General features: G+C 36.9%; 1 protein-coding gene across 1 annotated transcript in view; it reads right to left on the reverse strand.

The window, feature by feature from the left end:
* LOC128496551 (desmocollin-3-like) overlaps window positions 1-19,130 on the reverse strand; it is a 75,849-nt gene that overhangs the window by 12,467 nt on the left and 44,252 nt on the right. The window lies entirely within an intron of this gene.

The raw sequence follows: 19,130 nt of genomic DNA on the forward strand, positions 1-19,130 counted from the left end.
GTTTTCTTTTTCTCAGTTCTAGTTTTGTCAGACCCTTTGAATGTATGCGTTGTAAGAAGGTTTGTGTAAATAAAAGATACTAATAATAACAATGTATTGTAATAATGTTTCAAGTACAAAAACACTGGGACACTATTGGAAGACTTTGTGTTTTAAATGACTAAATACTAAAGTTTAAAATAAAAATGCAACTGTTGTAATATTTACATTTAATACCAGAACACGGCCTTAATACCCGATTAACACTCACACTGAGTGCCAGGGATCTATGCAATTCACCAGAATTAGGAATCTGCACTCACTCCCCACAGGAACTCAGGTGCTTAGCTGTGCCAGGAAGGGCCAGCTCCCCAGTAAATCAAAAATAGAAGAAGGCTCCAGGCACGCAGGGGTTCCATCAGACAGATTTATTGTAGGAAACAGACAACAACGTTTCAAGTTATTTATCAAGGGATCTATGCAATGTCTTCTTTGCAAGCTAATTAGCACGTGCCTTTGAATGTATCTAGAAATTAGATTTTACATGAAAATATATGACCTACACATGACTGTATTAAGCAAGGTGATACTGGAGAAAAATGCTAAATTTGGGACAATCACAATAGAATCTAAATAGTCCAAGTTTAGAACTTGGCCCAAACTTGTTTACATCCATAAATGTAAAGTGTAATATTATTTGAAAAATGCTTCATATGTTTAAGATTTCCGTATAGCTGCTGGGGATATACAAGATTGTGCCCCTATGTCTGTGCGGTATGCCACTGGTATGCCATTGGTGACACTTACGTCAAACCACTAGAGTGCTCCTGGATGTCACTAGCAGCTTTATTGACTGGTGAGGCTGCTTCTTTCCACTGCCATCTAACACCCCCATGTGGCTCATGCATAATGATAACCCTCTACACCGTATGCCTGTGCTCTTTTATTATAAATAAAGGTATTGTTTTATGGGTTTTATCATATATAAGTGAACATAAGTGTGTATGGGTTAGTATGCATGTGTATAGGATAGTGCGATATATTGCATAGTATGTATGTCTATAGTGCAGTGTGTATGTGTGTGTATAAATACAATGTAAAAGAAATTTTATTCATTTATTCATTTCACATAATGCAAACATGCATTTCAAGTACAATAAAACAGTACAATTAGTGGTTTTCCTGCAGCTCAGTTATGTGCAACTGAGGTAGAGGATCTCTATAATGAAAGGCAGATAAACAAAAGTAAAGTGCTGCTTGGCACTGTCCCCATTGATAAGCAGGGAGGTGTATTTTATGACAACCCATGACATGGCTGCAGGTAGTAAACACTGACTTTACTTTTATAATCCATTCAATATAAATAAATAAAGTATAGTCTTTTAGATAAATTTACTTACACATGAGCAGTACATTTTATTTTGCTGATAGTGACCCTTTAAATATATATACAGAGTTTAGTGGTCTGCAGTTTGTAGACATACTTGTAAACCTCAACATTATCCCACCCTAGCAGTACCTGTGATTTATAGGCATTATATACAACAAATTTTATTGCTAATGCGCTGTTTGAACATTTCTAACATTAGGCATTCGTGATAAAGTTTCATTTTCAGCCTTTTAAACTCAGACTGAATAATGAAGAGCTGTAAAAATGGGCAATTTTTGCATACCTCTTGCGTGACAGAATAATTACCCACATGGTTAGTATAATTATTATTAAATTTTATTTATATAGTGCCTGCAATTTACACAGTGCTTCTTACAGTGAATACATTCAAAGGGTATGACAAAAATAGATTTGACAGACTAAGACAATTTGATACAGTAGGCAAAGCGGGTCCAGCTTGCACACCTTAAATCGAGGGAGGATGCTTTTCTCTTGCAGGGATGTTGGTATATTATGTAACCAAGATTTATACACTTCTTCCTAAAGGAATTCTCATTTATTGAGTATCTATGTAGAGATGTTGCGTATACATTAAATTGGTAGGAAAAAAACAAAATTTCTGTGGGGGATCACGCGGTATTAATTTTATTTCTTTTTCCAAAGCTAATATTTTTAATGAAGAATTAAAAATTCAGTATAGCTTAGCAGAAGCAGCAGGTGAGCTTTGAAGGAGGCACATGCTGCACCCTTTTTTTGACAAGCCTTATATTGTACCTGAGTGCATGGGTGTGTGGAGTTTACTTGGCAGAGACAGCCAAGCCTAGGGAATCTGAAGAATAGTAATTCATGTATCATGCAAGCAAGCCTCGGGTATCTGCTTAGATGTAGCACCACACTCATTTATGCAAATTGTTTTGGCATTATAATAGAAATACTGCCATTTAGTCACAATGAGAAATGGGACAATGTATTATTTTATTGTATGAATAATACAATTTCTATAGGGCTAATAAAAAATAATTTAGTGTATTAACTCTTTCAGTAAATGTTTATTGCCTTCATTTATTTGTAACTCTTGTTATTGTTATTTGTAAAGAGTTCTTGATAAAATGGGAATACAGTAATAATAAATATTATGGATACAATAAATAGATGCTGTATATATCAGATAGTGGGGGGATCGACAAAGTGTGAAATTTTAGAATAGCAGCCATTTTTTTTTAATATTATGTGTTCAAATTTTCTACTCCATGTTCAGTAACTTGACTAAAATGAAAAGCCAAGAGTCAATAAAGGACAGCCCGCAGTGCAAACATTACCAAATGCTAATGCTTTAGTGTTTAGATCCAGGTTGTAAATGCAAGCATCAGAAACACATAGCAGTTCCTTTTTCATAAATACTTTGAGAACAGGTGGCCTGTCTTTATTTGCACAGGTCGGTCTGTCAAAAGGACTTAACCTAAAATTGATCCATGGGAGTCACATGAGCAATACTTATTATGTTAAATACGATTAAGTTGTGACTTTGCAAGTACCAGTTTTGTACACTTAAAAAAACAACTCTGGTATTCTGGAATTAAAAAAAAAATACTTAGAATTGGCTCAATTCAATGACTACTAAATGACTCCTAAAACAAAGACTTTTGATTAAAATGAAGATATTGTGCTAAAATTATACATACAAGCAAAGCAATTAAACTACCAGGGCATAAAGCCTACAATTTGAGTGCTAACTGCTCCAATGCACCTGCATATTTGGAAGCAAATGTCATAAATACATTGTAGTGTTAATTTATTCCACATCTAAACCTCTGCATGTCTAATAGAATCAAAAGAAAACTTCTAATGGAGATTGAGCGCAGGTTTTTGTCACAGCAGAAGCTCATTACTGCCAATGTGGTGCAGAGAGTAATATGAATACTTTATGTTTGCTTTGATGACTGTTGGCTTATTTGCTATATGAATATGTTTGTTTTGCAGCTAATAATACCAACCAATATAGGGTATGTAAGATCTAAGAAAATAACATACCGGTAATTACATTTAAGTGTCAAGTATTTCAATGGAAGTCAAAATGTATGTTTGGATAATGAGCAGTCCTTGTGGAAATGACTGTGAATATGAGGTAGTAATATATATATATATGTAACTCTTAAATCATAAGCATATAATTTAGTATCTTAATAACATTGTCATATGAAGAAAGATTCACAAGATTATATAGCTTTACATGTTTGTGTATATTGACCCAATACATGGTATGAAAGTTAACTATTTACTCCATTGAAGGGGTTAAATTGGCACATGATTACTTTATTAAGGGGTGACGGCTTTCCAGAAAATAATTTTGTTTTCATTACTTTTACTGTTTAGTTTGCAATGTATAGGGTGATAATTGCGTGTTTTTGTCTTTAGATTTTATCCCAATATAACTTGATCAGATGCATGATTTATATGTTTCTGTAGGGAGAGTCACCAAATATGGCTGTCATCTAAATCTAACTTTACCAAAGCTACAAAAGATGGCCCAGGCTTGGAAAAATACTCCCTAATTGCCAGCCTTCAAAGGCTACGGTGATAGCCTGTGTACTCCATTGCACTTGCTAGAAGCTGTTTTCTGTTAATTACAACATAGCATATTTTTAGCTGTGCTAGTCTCACATCCAGTCTCTATTTGGGATTTAGCTGCGGAGTTAAATCACAAAGCGTTCATTTTCGGCCGCTGCGAACACCAAATAATGCTTAGGACAGATCCCTGCATCAAGCCCAATATGTCTTCTCTTTGAAACGTCTCCAAATTTGTAATCATATTCTCATATAAAAAAATCAAATGTCTCCAAGGTTAAAATCCCCATAATGATTTTCAGCCAAGTACACTCTCTCTCTCTCTTTCAATGCCTATGCATGAACTCAATGCTGTACACATGTGTACAAAAGACTTGATCCTGTTGACATACTTTTGCCTGTTGGTGGACTCTGGGTAAGTCAATGATAAGTGTTTCTAATTGAAACAATGATTGGATACCACTTAACAATAGGCAAAGCTGCCTCTTTACAAAGTATTTGCATTTTCAAAAACAAAAAAATGTGCGTTTATATGTTCCTGCTGCTGGTGGTATGATTTAAATAGCATATTTGTTGTTGTTTTCTATCATAAAGAGAAAACGCCAACAAATGAAGGAACACAGGAAGACCTTGTAAGTGATTTGTGCTGGCTGAGATTTTTCATTAGTATCTTCTGTGTGACCAACTTTTGAGAACTTCTGGTAAGTTATATGTAGGTTGCTAATATGTATGCAAGTCTGTTTTGTTTTACTTTGATATATTTATACTAGACCATAGTCAAATATAAGTATTGTAATACAAAGGTAGTTTTTCCCTACTGAGTTGGTCTTTTTGAAAAATATAAGAATTTACGGTTAGCATCATTGATGTTGTTCATGTTGATGTATGAGTTTATTTGAAATGAAATTACAGACAACACACAGAATTCTTTCTTTCTCATAGTTTGTAAGAAAGATGATGCTGCCTCTAAATTTTAATTTCTTGTTCCTATGAACATACACCCTCTTTATAATGTTGATTTGTAAGATGCACTCATAGCTTCTTTACACACCCTTATATTTAATGTGCTTGTGTAGCCCTGCCCAACCCAGCCGCTTCACCCACATTGAGATTTAGACTTAGGCAGTTGGTTAGGGAAGGTACCACCCTCTGATCTCTAAAATATATGTCTAGATTTATTACATTCCTTAATACCTTAGTTGGAAAATATAACCAAAAAAATACTCTACGAAAACTGGAAATATCACTAGCAAGCGCAGACATCATCATTTGAACATCATTTAAAAAATAGTGAATAGAGCAGCCACTCTGTGTTTAACAATTTTGGGTCATTTAGCTGAGCAAACATAATTGCAAAATTGTTTTCTAATGACCAATTGGCCTTTTTAAACACAACATGCCATTGGAACACAGTAGTGTTGAGAGTGATAAATTGCCTCTGTACACCTATAAAGATAGTCTATAAAAATCAGGCAATTCTAGCTACAGTAGTCATTTACCACACTTAAAATGTCTACCCATTTGATGTTATTTTAATGGACAAAAAAACAAGGACATCTTTAAGTGACCCCCAAGCTTTAAACTGTAGGGGATTCAGAGCAGGACTGATAATAGACATGGTCATATAGACATAAGTGCATTTTATTTAGCTTGCTGTACATAATAAACGTGTATCAATATTATATAAAGGAGTGCTGTATATTTGAAGGCAGCTAAATTACATCTACAAGCAGGACTGGACTGGTCATCTGGCAAACTGGGCTAATGCCTAGTGGAAAGTTACACAACATTGCTCCATACACACCCTATCTGCCACTTCTGCGGATTCTGAGGTGTGTGGCTACCAGCTGAATATGCCCAGTCATATGCTATGTGGACATAATCTGTGGCCTGTCATATCTAGCTGTTGGCTGCTAGAAATAAACAGCAAGAAATAAACGGATATGGGAAAGGCTGAACTTGATGGATGCATTTCTTTTTTCAGCCTATGTAACTATGTAACTATATTAGTAAAAACATAAGTGATACACACCAGGAGCTGTAAATACATACCTGAACTAAAATGTGAAGACAATTACGTGCGGGTTCAGTAAATGAGAGAGAAGAAAATTACAGCTGAAGACGAACATAGCAGAGTACAAAAAATAAAATCAGGTTAAGGTAAAATACCCTGTGCTTATTGTTTTCCGCTAATCTGTGACAGTGGTGGCAAAAATTATTAATTTTAGTTACAATTATTTTTCATATTAAATACATATTGGACATCAGTAAATGTTATTTAAACCGGTGTAGGCATTCACTAGTTATTGAAATGTTGCCACTGATGTCCTGCTAGATTGGCTGCAGCTACTCCCACTGATTTCATTGGGAGTGATCCTGAGCATGAAGTATGCTTCCTGGTTATACTTCCAGGTTTGAGGCAAGGCTGTCAGGAAAGAAGTTCAATGAGGCAGAAGGTTTATAATGAAAGAATGTATGCACTGATTTGCCTGCATTAATTTGGGGTACATGCAAAATGGACTCAAAACATACATTACAAAAAATACAAGCTTCCTTTAAGTACTTTATCTATCTAGATTTCATCAAAATGCCTCCTAATTACTTATTTTTATAAAACTGCTATTGCATTACTCTGGGTGTGTAAGATTGAAAGTAATATGTTATACAGTCCAGATTTGCCTCAGCATTCCGATCCTAAAATTATCTACATTCTTTAAAAACAACATTGAATGTGAAAATGAACTTATCAATGTCCAATTTTCCAAGTCTGCGGAAAATAATTTATTGGACATGTGGTGGTGTAGTGCAGCATAAGTGCTTAGGAAGAATAGACAATCAAACTATGATTTACTTATCTGATCTATTAAAACCAACTATTTGCCTTACCACACTATTATAATTATTCTTTTATTTATATAGCAGCAACAATCTACGCAGCGCTTAATACAATACATATATTCAAAGGGTATGACAAGACGAGAATTGACAGACTAAGACAAACCGATACATTAGCCCTGCTCGCAAGCTCACTACCTAGTGGATTTAACTAATACCCGTAGCATTTACAATCAACATTCTAGCTAAATTAATTTTATTCAACTCATTTTGGGTCATATAAAAAGGTCCAATAACCCCTGATTGGTGAATTCCTATTTTAATTATTCTGTTTACACTTTCCAGGTACAGGAAAAAGGGGAAGCTTCTGTGCTAATCTCTTAGGTATACTTTATGAAGATAACTATAACATGCCCACTCAGCCTTTTTTCGTTGTGGGGTTCTGAAACATAACAGCAGCTATTCGGGAATGGGAACTTGTTAACCATACAAATATAAAAATTGTGTCAGGTTTATACTTGTTAAACCGAGTAAGAAATTCATCTTGAATCATCTCTTTGCTCACCAAAATAAAATGATGTGAGAGGCGTCTCGGTTTCTCCTGAAAGTAAGAGAAAACAGGAGTGAGATAGAAGTTAAAGGGGAGACATGATCCACAAAGGCCCTGAAAAGGTTAGGTTGTAATTGGAATTGACTATTTTTCAAAAGGAGGTATGACTATTATGACAATTTAAATAATAAATTGTGTTTGTTCTTAGTAGCAAGTGACTAGTTTGCATGACTGAGAATGTGTCCCTCTTTTAATTGCATTATGTATATTTGAATCATCACAAATAAAAGCTAATTTACTAACTGCTTAGCACAGGAATATTAATATTTCATTTAAAAAAATCATCCAATCCATATTTACTTCCTTGTATACTGTTATTTTAAACCTGACTCACACAGTTCAAATTTTGTATAAGGCATTGGCTTTAACAAATGGTATAATGCATAAAGAAGCATTATGGTATATTGGTTACTTATATAAGTACACATCTATTATAATATTAAAGTACTCTGTACTCACACATTAAAGAATATGCATTCTTTCACACAAAAACAAACACAGAATTGTTAGCCATGCTGAAAAATATTCCTTCTTTCTCCATAATCTGACATTTCTTGCCACTTCTAGAGGGCATTTATCAGGGAGGTGGGAAAAGAGGCAAGTGCATTTGGGGGGATTCTCCAGAATCCCCTCATGCATTTGCAAAACTGACCACGTAAAAAAATTAAAGGGACCATGTATCTAACATATGCATTAAAGTGTATATGATGCAAAGAGTGTCCCTTTAATCTATTTATTTTCTTTCTTAAGCTAGTATGCACTGTTGCTGGCAACTGGTTTGTTTGGGCAGCCTTTGAACGTAATGAAGAAGAAATGCAGATATCATCAGGACAGTAAAGTAATTGATATATTTGTTTTGCTCTATCTTAGCTTCCCTTTCAGAACAATTTTGAAGTGGCACGAGGAGACAGGAACAAGTGGTTACAGGGGTCACCTGGGCACCCTAGAGAGGCTGGCCCCATCGCATTTGTGACCGTTGTGATCCCTGACGCCACTGCACACAGCCATGGAAGTCAATTATATATTCTTAATGTCTTGTTCTGCATCCCATGGATCTCTGTGGTTTGGTTGGTTGGATTGTTTTTGTTGTAACTATGCTATATTACTATGATTGCCATCATACCATGTTCTAGTTATAATACACCTCAGTGACCAATGTACAGATACTTGTTTGAGGGACGCACCATAAAAATCTAGCTATTCTATTCCTGTACTCTTAGATAGGGAACAGCAGTGGATATGGACCTATACTTCTTGCATAGACCCCTATCAGAACTCAAGCTGTCTAGATGGTTATCTCCCTAAGGTCAGACATATTTCAAATTAATTACTGACTTCTGTGGTGTCAGTGTGTAACAGAGGTATAATGTTATGAATACTATGTGCATTTCAGAGTAATTATGTACAATTGAGTGTAAGATCAATCACTGCAATATTTTACTCAACTTTCTGGAACTCACAAATTTTAACCCATGCTTTGCGCTTATTACTACAGGGAATTTAGCTGGGCTATTATACCATTGTCAATGGATTTAGTCAGCCTGCCTCTGCTAAAACAATGCATTTATACAAATATCCTTTGTGATCTTCTCAAGTGTCCTGTTAAGTAGTATTAGGCTTTGATGTTCTTAACTGAGAGCAAATATGACCATGGATGTTTCTCAATTACAAGTTATATGCACTACAGACTTGAGTACAAAGAGTAAAATCTTGTGGTATCAAAGACCTAAGATGGTGAACATGTCATATACATTAGTATGCTCCTAAAACTAATTTGGAATCAAGATTTGTGTAATGTTTCTAATCCATCTAAAATAAAGTTTGCAGTTATAGTCTTCACAAAACTATATGCATATATGGATGTATTTATTTTAAAGAATTAGTGGGTGGTTTCCAGGTTAAAGGACAAATGAAATACACAAAATAGATTAAGAAATTGGAAGGCTTTGGAAACGGCCAGATGATCCCTGAATGCTTGGAAGGATTGCATTCTTGTCTGAGTCTGAGAAGCCCCACTAGATGCCAAGATAGATACATTTAAGCCCTGTCAGCAATAATATACACTATTGTCCTGAACACAGACTTCACAACATGAAGACCTGCCCCTATTCAACCAGATAATATTTTTGGGGGTTTCTCTTTTTTGTCTTGCATATTTCCAATATAAGTTTGTGATACGTTAACCTTATAAATGTTTATACCTGTTTTGAACAAGAACTTTCTCTTTAGTGTATTTCTAACAAAGTGTTTTACTTTATCACATGAGAAACTAGCACTAGGATCTTTCTTGTGACCACCACCATTGCTGTTGGGGAGATATCAGAAAGCAATTGAAGTACATTTCCTGTTTACAAAAGGGTTAATTAAGAAATAAAGTAATAACAGTAAGTATTATGCCAAAAGTATACTTCCACCAGCCAACCACTTCTACTAATACCACCACAAACTAAAACTGAGCCAGACTGGACCTTTGTGCCCCCTCCCCAGGAACGAGGTTTGGCACAGCCAAAGTGAAAGTCGAAGCTAGGTTTTTATTTTAATATTTTGGTTTAGGTATTTGTTGTGTCCTATAAATAAAATTGTCCACCAGGCCACCCTTGGAGGTGTGAGTGCGGTGTGTCACTGCATGATAAAAGTGTGGCTGCTCGTGCAGAGTAGCTATAAGAAAGAGCGACAGGCAAGGTAAAGGTGTGAGGTTTGATATGTGAGAGGTTGGTACAGTGGAGTGAATATTTTTGTGTGGGAGAGGATGTGTGTGTATATGTGTGTGTCTGTGTAAGTGATTGTGTGCTAGTGTGTATGTTTGTTACCACTAAACTGGCCAGGCCAGAAGGTGTTAGCCCATGCACCCCACACACACGCACTTCTGGTTAATGTGCTTTCTGCTATTTGCAGAGAGTGTAAATACCGAGGATATCAGGTTGAGCTCAAGGCCATCAAATATAAACTATCATCCCAGTAGCTGGGAGACCTACAGTAAATAAATTTCTGGAAGTAACGAAAAAAAAAGTTAACACAAATGTTTCCCATGCTTTATCACTACATATGAAGGTTCATTTTATTTATCTATTTCATATTGTTTTATTAGAAGAGTAATAATAATATACCTTGCCACATTCCCTTTCGATGTCTCAGTTCTGTGTAAATCAGTCTGTCATCTTACATACATTATAGATAGTTAAGTCAGCAATTACTAGAGATAAGTAGTAGTTTCTGGGCCATAGGACAGAATTTATAGATGCAATGCAATAGCTGCCACATTCTAAGTTGCACATACATAGGTCTCAGAAAACAAACTTGCAATGCCTCTTTGCAACAGCTCTGCATCTAAACTTTATGTATATTGTATAATTATAAGAACTATATCTAAATAAGTCATGTTCCTGTTCCAATATTTACATGAAATTCCTTACAAATAGCCATATGTATGTCAAAAACAAATAAGGGAAAATGAAAAAGAAAAGGGGAGCGCATGTCCAAACCACTTGCGCTAATAGTACCCTCCTGCCAATTTTGCTTTGTGTTGATAAGGTTCCTTAGCTTGGATATGGTGCAGTTTGCTTACTATCAATGTGCGATGCTAACATTTCCCACTCTGGATCCATGTAAAGCCAATCAGTGGTGAGAATGCTTTCCCATTGAAAGCCAAGGGAAGCACACTGGGGTCTGAATAGACCCATGTCTGGAACGTTCACCGAGCCAGCGCTGGAGCTGACTCAAGGTAACATGCAGGGAGAACTGTTTGGTCCAAGACATCTCCTGCACACAAAGTAGCTGGGGGCGAAGGAGTTGCATATGGGAGGATTCTGCAGAATCCCCTCATGCATTTGCAAAAGGAACCGCATGAAAATATAAAGGGACCCCTAAGCTCTCATATGCATTAAAGGGCAAACAACAACTGGACTGGCCTTTTATAAAAAAAATGATAGGTAATAACATAATACTATGATATACCATGCAGTATTACAAAAAGTAAAAAAAAGGTAATGATTTACAATACAATGTAATTATCAAACATTGCATTTTTTATTTAGTATTCTTTGGACACATGTTGGGAGGTTCCTCCAATTCTTTGGGTGTGTTGAAATAATTACTTAAATAACTCTGTGACTATAGCCAAGTAATAATTTAACATACAACAAATGGTAGTCCAATAAAGGAATGAATCATTGCATGTCACCATGAATAGTTTAGGTGATGTGAGAAAAAGATCCTTAAGACTCCTTAGCTGCTGAGCTAACAAAGAGGTGTGAGAAACACAGAATGTAACCTTTGACTGCTTTTCTTACACCCCATCTAGAAGAAGGACTTCAGTGCAGCCTGCATTTTAGAATGAATATCAGGATTTGCTGAGAAAACTCCCTTGCATTGTCTGTGGTTGTTGTCTATGCTTATAGTAGACAAAATAACAGTGTGGGTGGTGCTTTTGAAGGACTTTGATTGTTTTACCTGTGTGTTGACTCCCCTAATGCCATCATAGAGTGTAATGACAGGACTTTGTATAAACACATTTTAGATATCTAAAAATAATTAGAACACATCTTTTCCTCAGACACATTTATTTTAATAACCTTGTGTGGTGGTGCGCATTAAGTAAAATCTCAGTTATTAAGCTTATGTTTAGGTCTGATAAAAAGTTATATATATGATAATGGACTGGACATAATAATAGGTAAATTGAAATGTAAATGCAGTTTTCATATTTGCTTATTTGTGGATTGGTAAGTGAATGGTCATAAATGGCACAGATTATGCATGGGAAATGTTATATGTTACAGAAACATGGGAAGACAGCATGTGGCATTACACATACAGCTTAGAGATAGGTTGGTCAGTTTTGAAAAGCGGGCCTTGTTTTCTGTGAGACTGGTTTAACAACTGCCAGCTTTTGCATATGATGAAATACTGGCCTTTGTACAGACCCAGCAAAAAATACAAGATATATCCTATGATCAGAAGGTCATACCAAAATATCAAACATGTAAACTGTCCTGTTTTAAGCAGGGCAGTCCTAATTTTAGGCACTGTCTCACCAAGCTGATCCACTGTATGCATTGAAGCCCCACAATATGATGTCATACATAGCTGTTATTCTTTAATATATTAACAAAAACACAGAAGGGAAAGCAATTTATATTCTAAGGTGGTAGATAAGTAAATTGACCTACAACTGACTTAACTTCTAACCATGTTGCCTGGCAAAAGTGTCCCAGAGGTGTACTCTGAGTACTTTAATGTGCATTCTTTCAAAATAAAGCACACAGATGATGCAGCCCTGCTGCTGTAGTTGGCCTACCCTTCCATGGTACAACAATTTTTTGATTGAAACAGCCTTTCACGGGCATGAAAGTGCTACCATAATTGAAACACTTTCCACACTTGCACATGATGCTTACTGGAGGCTTTCACATCATGTACAGGGTAATGTGTTCAACCAAACACATCTTCTACTTGGCATTTAGCTGGGCGATAGGGAAAGGGGCAAATGCACAGAATCCCCCAGGCATTAGTAAAATGGATTTCATGAAATTTTAAAGGAACCACACATCCATCATATCCAGTGCATATTATAGCTAGAGTGTCCTTTTAAGAATAAACGTATTACTTAGAGTATACTGCTAACCTCAGACCTATCAAACATGAATGAGTATACCACAAGTAAATCATAAACGTGTTATGGCAATGCAATGGCTGGTATTGTTTGCAGGGTGATTGGCAGGAGCAGGGCCGGACTGGCCCACCGGGATACACGGACCGGCCGGCCAGCAGACCAACATTCAAAGCAGCCGCTGACCGGCTGTGAGCGGGATTGAAAGCCGGCTTCTCCAGCCGCCGGCTCCTAATGAAATTAAAGGGGCCGGCGTGCGCGCACCGCGCCCCCAATGGCCGTGCCTCAGCACTTCGTCCCAAGTCTTAAAAGGGGTGGGACGAAGAGCTGAGACACGGCCATTGGGCAGTGCGGTGCGTGCATGCCGGCCCCATCAATTTCATGAACGCCGTCCCCATCAATTTCGTGAACGCCAGCCTCCACCCGCTGCCCCCACCAGACACCAGGGAGTCAGAAGCAGTGGTAAGTCGGGGGGGGGTGTTTTATATGGGGAGGCATAAAGCTTTTCTGGAGGCAGAGTGCCGCATGATATTCCTTTTAACCCCCTGTATGCCACTCTGCCTCCAGAAATGACTCATCCCCCCTATATGCCACTCTGTCCCAAAAATCAGGTGGACAAGAAGGAAAAAGTAAGAGAACAGGGCATACATATCTCTCTGTGTCTCACTCTCTTACTGCCTTATTCTGGGTTTTTTTTTTAAAATCTGTTTCCTTCTCTCTCTTTTCCTATGTGCATTGCTTACTCTTTGCTTCTTTGTATCTTTCTTAAATATAAAAATCTGGAATAAAGTGGATTTATAAATAAATCTCCTGGGCTGGATATTCCACTCCAAACTGGCTTTCACACTGATCATTATTTCATAACCAGGTGAAGCAACAGGTAGCTCTAAAAGCTTTGAAAAAGCACAGCTCTCGTACTGTTCGGTCTGCCAAAGGCACACCCTTTTCTTTTAGGATGTTTACTGAACCTCATAGGAGCTGAATTTCCACAACAGTTAGAGAGAGCTTTTATGTACATTTCAAAGAAACAATACATTATTTTCCCACAATTCTGCTGACTCAGATAATCTCATTTTCTCAAACCAACGCTGGAGCCATCTAGGCAAGCTCAGTAGAAAACATGCCAACTGGATGAAAACCAAAAGGTTAGACTAAGAGCATCGTGGTTTTTATGGGCCCAAAAGAAATTGTATTGTTTTCAACCATAAATATAATACTAGACAAAGTACATATGAAATGCTGTTAGAATCGGACAACTGCTGGTAGCACAAGCCACCCTCGATTGCTACAGTCCTGTCAACCCTGCTGAGGTTTTATATGTCCTCTTGTCTTACCACTTTATCACCTGTCCCATTGACACTGTTCCCTCACATGTCCTTCTTATACCAACTATAACCAGTCTCTTTCCAGTGGTGGATCCCCATGCTCATTTAACATGCTATCATCTCTCATATCTTAAATAAACCTTCCCACATTTCCATCAAACTACCTTCCAGTTTCCCTTTTCTACTATTAACATATAATCAATCAATTTTCTTTCTTCTAACTCTCTGCTTGACTCCCTGCAACCTGGTTTTTGTCCACAGCACTCTACCGAGACAGCCCTCACTAAAATGACTCCGAAAACAAAAGGTTACTTTTAACTGCGTATACTCTTGGACCTCTCTGCAGCCTTTGACACCATCGCCCACCCTCTCGTTTGGCAAACCCTTAATGTTCATGGCATCCATTACATAGCTCTCTCCAGGATCCCTCACATCCAGTCACTTACCAAATCCTGCTTTACCTGAGAAACCTCTCCTGAATCTGTCCTCTCACACAAGAAGCAACCAAAATGCTAATCCACTTCCTTGTGATATACTGTCTGGATTATTGTAACTCTCTACTAACTGGTCTCCTCGGTCACTCCAGCTAGACTATATTCCCTTTGTCACCATTCTTCATCTGCTACTGTTTCATCTGCTCCATTGGCTCCCCATACCCTCCAATATCAAATTCATTTACAGGCCTTAACAACTCTGCACTGCTCTGCATCTCTATCCTCATATCCAAATACACCTCTTACAATTACATGATGTCTCCTTTGATATACTTAAAAAGTGTGACACTAAACATTGACCAAGAATGAGTTTTTTCAAATTCATCTTACCACTTGTTCTATGCACTATGCATTATTTCCAGTTCTACCTTTTTGGCAAGAGGACCCCCGTGGGCTTGTAATGTTCTCATATCACTGTAACTCAGTTTTAATTGAATAGTTCTATTATCTGTATAATAATCTGTCTATTCATTTCTAAAAAATATCAGGGTATGGGACGTCATTGTAAGCTCCGCCCTAAGATGACCCCGTATGAACTTTGCTCAAAATGGCAGAGCTTCCGGTAAAGTCATTTCCCCTGATCCTCCAATTGGGAAAAAGGGAGAGGACGTTGCCGGAAGCTCCTCCACACGGTTATCTTAACGTTAAATGGTGGAACTTCCAGTGACATCCTCTCCCCCGATCTTCCAATATTTAATATTATATTGCAATAAAAATCTTTGGTCAACATCGTTTTGGGGGTCACTTGCCACAAAATAACTAATAACTGCTTTTCACTGTAACAGTGTTTCAAAAGAGCAATAATAACTGCCAACATCAAAGTGCCAGCAAAGCTGCTTCAGGTGGTACAACGCAAAGGTAAATGCTTCAGGTGGTAGAGCCTGAAAGCCGGTAGACCACACTCTAAAGTGGCACCAATATTTTTCTATGTTGTCCTATGTGACATTATACATGTCTTTCAGCTTCTGCTACAGAGAGATGCCATTGCACAAGAGATTTAGACCGGGATTTGCAGCTTACAGTTTTTGTTTGATAATCGGTACCTTAGTGTTTCCTATGTACATGTCACTCAGTAGCATCATTCTGCCTATGTCATTAAGCAATCCTGTGACATATGTCACCTCAGCAACCTCTCCCTCATTTGTCACCATCTGCCAATTTGTTTTATTTACCCACTGCATACTTGTTGCTTCTCTGGCATGTCGCATGAACAGGTTATCTCTCTCCTCAGCAAACCATGAAGCAGAAGACTCTGTTTACAGATCACCAACACACTGATCTATATGACTGGATACATCTTTATGCATCTCCTGCAGGGCATATGGTTGGGGGAGGGGGAAAGGAAAGGGGCAGAATCCTCCCATGCATTTGCAAAATCGACCACACAAAAAATGTAAAGGGCCCATGCAGCTATCTATAATTGCTTTCTGGTGGAGTGTATTACTGTGAATTCTGAACTTGCATATGTAAGCTATAATAGATAAACACCAAAGTTAACAATTCTGCTTTCTTGGTATAAAGCAATACAGTGATATGATAACAACTAATGTCCTCTGTGTGCTCAGTAATAGACCGTTGCGAAGTTGCAACCGGCAATGCAAGCATCATAAAACTCCTAGAGGAAGAGACCTGTGGGTCTAGGTGAGATCCATGTGACAGGACCTATGTTGCCCTTCTGGACTATAACATCATGGCTGGGTATTAAACACATTTAAACTGCAAGTTATCATACTCAGTTAATGCATATATCCATGTACAGTTGCCGATTACAACTTTTTACAATACTTAAAGGCAGGATATAAAAAAAAAATAGATTAAAGTACTTTGTAAATACTTTAATATGCATTCTTGTCCCTAAAAGAAAAAAACAAACATTTTGGCATATAGGTGTGGACCCCCCCATGCATTTTAAAGGGGACCACACAGATTTTGAAAGAGATCCAGTCCCAATGCACACTTCTAATACTATTTTTTTTTAATGCTTTTCTTATTTTTAATCGTAAAATTTTACTTTCCTCACTTGTACAACAGGTTTCTCATCTTTTTCTGTAGACTGGTTTTATAGACTGTACATTTCTACTTTTCCGCCTTATGCAGCATTTGTAACCTACACTTGTTTTTTGCTTTCGGTGATATTAATTCACATTGGACCAAAGCCAAGTAGATTTTTGACGCCTGTATGACTCACCAATTCAATGCAGAGTGAAATATGACAACTGTACTTTCAGTCTTTTATAAGATAATTCTGTCTGAATGATCGAAAATAGGGGATTGGTATCTTTTTCTCAAACAGACTAGATGAGTAATAACTAGGTCATAGGTATTTTAGTCTGGAGTTCTGTGATAAACAACAGAAAAATCCCTTAGAGCTTTAAATCATTTACCCTTACATGAAGTTTTAATATCATATTTTTGTTCCTGTGTATCTGTTTGCAAAGTTTCTTGGGTTAATTTTTCCCTTTTGTGAAAAATATATAATTTGAATGTTGTATTTTGTTTCTTATTTAAGGAATGAGTTTTTCTCATGTACAATTCTTTTACAAATTAATATTAACCACACTGTTTTTAATTTAACAATACATTAAAGATAATGTAATAACCAGATGTACTTATGGGATATAACTGATCCTTGTTACCCTTTTCTTTGTGTGCAATATAGAGGGAGTTTATATACGTTTACACCTTAGAAATCATTGTCTATAATGTTAAATTTTGTCATTAAAATGTGATATTATTAAATCATTATTATTTATTTACAAATGCTGCTTTGTGCCATTTCTAACCCCGTCTACACATTGCCATCCATGAGAGGAAGGAGGTCTGTGACTGTCCAGCATTCATCTATAGGATTCTAGAATAGGTTTCTAGAATAGTAAACCACAAGGGTCATGTAATAAACGACCAGAGCATGAAAAGTAATCTATAAATCGATTTGCAGATGCATTAATAATGCAGGAGCACAGTACTTTAAATATGAGGACTTTGAATGAATTGCAGGGAAACATCATCGCTTAAAGTGTTCCAAAACTACAACATGGAGACTCGATGTAATGCAAGTCTGAGTCTATTATAATGTAACTTGATATCAGGTCTTAAAAAGGATCACCATGAAAATATGAATGACTGTTAGCTGCGAAAAAGGCAAAAGCTGTCTGTACAAGTTTATGTAATCCTTCTTACCTGTAAGTTTCCATGACTACAGAACATTTTTTAAAGATGTTATTGATATCTACTTAGGAAAGAACATAGTTTCTGAATCTAAACAGTGTAAAACATTTATAGTCTTTGCAGCTTTTCTTTCCAGCCATACAAAACAGAATCACCTTAACTCAGCTGTTGCTGTATGCTCCTAATAGCCTGTCATATAATATATTATATGATAGAATGGTGGTCCCCCTGACAATGAACCTTCTTTGACCCTGATCTTCTCCTGTAATAATGGAGACCAGCCAAACTTCGGTATAAAGTAAGCCACTTTGAGCAGGACCCCCTCACCCATTAAGTCCAAATTACTATATGATGCACTACTGGTGCTGCGGAATTGGATCGTCCAATATAAATCATTAAATAATAATAATTTTTAGGCATTGCTTCACTTACCACATGCTGGCTGAAAATAAATATAATGACAGTTCAGTAGCAGAAGAAGAACTAGCTAATGGTTTCAAAATTAAATGTATTACATTTATTTATAATAGACAAGACAATGGGTATTTTTCATACCTGCTTTCACTAGAAATGCTGATCCACTTTGCAAACCCACAGCTGGCTTCTTATCTCAACAAGAAAAATATTAAACTCCTGTCTCTAACACACACATTTTTGAGACCCAAAACTGCCCTTTTCATGAAACACTCCCTAATATGGCCCGTCTGCCCTTCACATGACCTGCAGTTCTCCTTCTATCTTAATAAATTATCCTTTGTTCTACAAGACTTTTCTCATGCTGCTCATGACCTTTGAAACTCCACCTTCATAGCAACAAATAACTGTTCTTCAGTAGATTTAAAATAAGTTACAATCTATAATAACTAGTATTGTCTTCCAAAAGAATACATGATATTAATAATGCTTATTTATGTATGAGTTTATGTGAGAGTCGCAGTTTAAACTACCTAATTTAGGTGTGCATTACAAATTGTTAGCTCCAGTTAGTTTATCCTACAGTAAGGGCCAAGCTGCCACTACATAATGCATAGCTGGTGTAGGGAGATTTCTTGCTAGTCTCCTTTAACAGTCAAAGTATGCATTATATAGGACCCGAAGTTCACTGGGGGTCAAAGAATCTAGTACAATCTACATATTAGACTGTAACCCTCAGCTG

The sequence above is a fragment of the Spea bombifrons genome, chromosome 5, assembly GCF_027358695.1.
Source record: "Spea bombifrons isolate aSpeBom1 chromosome 5, aSpeBom1.2.pri, whole genome shotgun sequence".
Taxonomy (NCBI): Eukaryota; Metazoa; Chordata; class Amphibia; order Anura; family Pelobatidae; genus Spea; species Spea bombifrons.